The sequence below is a fragment of the Sinocyclocheilus grahami genome, unplaced genomic scaffold, assembly GCF_001515645.1.
Source record: "Sinocyclocheilus grahami isolate Dianchi unplaced genomic scaffold, SAMN03320097.WGS_v1.1 scaffold2195.1, whole genome shotgun sequence".
Taxonomy (NCBI): domain Eukaryota; kingdom Metazoa; phylum Chordata; class Actinopteri; order Cypriniformes; family Cyprinidae; genus Sinocyclocheilus; species Sinocyclocheilus grahami.
The window spans coordinates 46,610-48,459 of NW_015507374.1; the positions used below are offsets into that span (position 1 = coordinate 46,610).

General features: G+C 38.1%; 1 pseudogene; it reads left to right on the forward strand.

The window, feature by feature from the left end:
• The first annotated feature begins 376 nt into the window (after positions 1–376).
• Positions 377–1,084, forward strand: LOC107574359 (gastrula zinc finger protein XlCGF49.1-like; annotated as a pseudogene).
• The last annotated feature ends 766 nt before the right edge of the window (positions 1,085–1,850 follow it).

The following is a 1,850-nucleotide window of genomic DNA, read 5'->3' on the forward strand; positions in this document are numbered from 1 at the left end:
TAGTTCTCACTAAAGAAACATAGGATTTGTGCCTATAATGCTTTAAAAGGAATAATTTAAAGATCAATGTAACTCATTTACGGAAAGTTTCAGGGATGTATAATTAATTTATAAAAAGGCATCAAAATGACTAATATTTTATAGCAGTTGTCTACTTCATCAGGGCTCACTTGTATGTCCTTTTACTATATTTTCCTGTTTTTGAATTATTTACTGAATATTTACTGGAAATTAATGTAAAAAAAATGTTTTCTTTCATTTCAGAGCTGATGGAAGAGAGCGAGGAGAGTGAAGAACTGAGTGAAGCGGAGGAGAAACATGACAAACCTGGAGAAAAACCCTCGAGTCGCTCAAACTCTAAAAATACATTTTTAAAGAAAAGAAGAGCCAAGAAATCGTTCACCTGCACTCAGTGTGGAAAGAGTTTCACATACAAATACATACAAATCTTGATCTTCACATGAGCGTTCACACGGGAGAGAAACCATACGTGTGTAATCAGTGCGGGAAGAGCTTCACACAGAAACCACATCTTGCGGGGCACATGAGGATCCACACGGGAGAGAAGCCGCACGTATGTGATCATTGCGGGAAGAGTTTCACACAATCAACACACCTTAAAGAACACATGAAAATCCACACCGGAGAGAAATCATTCATGTGTGATCAGTGTGAAAAGAGATTCCCACACAACTAGGATCTTACTGTTCACATGAGGATCCACACCGGAGAGAAGCCGCACGCATGTGATCAATGCGGCAAAACTTTTTTTGTGGCATCAGCCCTGAAGACACACCTGACAGTTCATATGAAGGAGAAGCCGCACTCATGTTCTGAATGTGGAAAGAGTTTTTCACTGCTGCAAAGTTTAAAAGGACATCAGAAAATACATACCGGTGAAAAATCTTATATGTGCTTTGAGTGCAAGAAGACTTTTACTTCAGCAAACTGTTTAAAACTGCACCAGAGGATTCACACTGGAGAGAAAGCCTACAAGTGTTCACACTGTGACAAGAGATTCAGTCAGTCAGCAAATCTGAGAACGCATGAGAGGATCCACAGCAGAGAGAAGCTGCACACATGAGATCAGTGCGGGAAGAGTTTCGCTTCTAAAAGTCACCTGCAGATACACATGAGGATCCATGCAGTGGAGAAACCAGATCAGGGCAGTCTGAGATCACAGTAAGTACTTCATCTTTATGTGCTGAGCAACAAATTATCCTCTGTGTAAGTTAGGATATTAATAACTTGACAGCTCAGTAATGAGCAACTGTCTCATAATAATGAGATACTTTCTCGTAATATTGACTCTTAATGAGATGCTTGATAGTAATAATGAGATACTTGCAATAATAATACTTTCTCATAATAATGAGAAACGTTCTTGTAACAACGACTTAATCTGTGCATGCACAGTACAGACATGAAGACATGCTAGAGATATCTGCTGGTCAATGCCGTGTAAATACATGCTAAACCCTGCAAATATCACACATTATGCAAAAGAGTTGTTTTCATCAATGTGTATTCTAGTGTAATCTATAAACAAGTAACTATTAAAAATGATATTTTATAGCACTTACTTTTTGTATCAAGTCTTTAACAACACCAAATAGAATGGTGATCCATGGATTTTAAACGTTAGGGTTTTCATCACTTTTCATTTCATGTTTGTCTCTCATTTGAAATCTCACTTGATTTAATGTTTCTTTCAGACCTGGTGGACGTGAACAAAGAAGCAAAAGCAGAAGCCAAAAAATCTGTCACTTTCCCTCAGTGTAAAAAAAGATTGAGATGTAAACGAAGCCTGAAGATTCACATGAGAGTTCACACTGGGAAGAAGCGGCTCA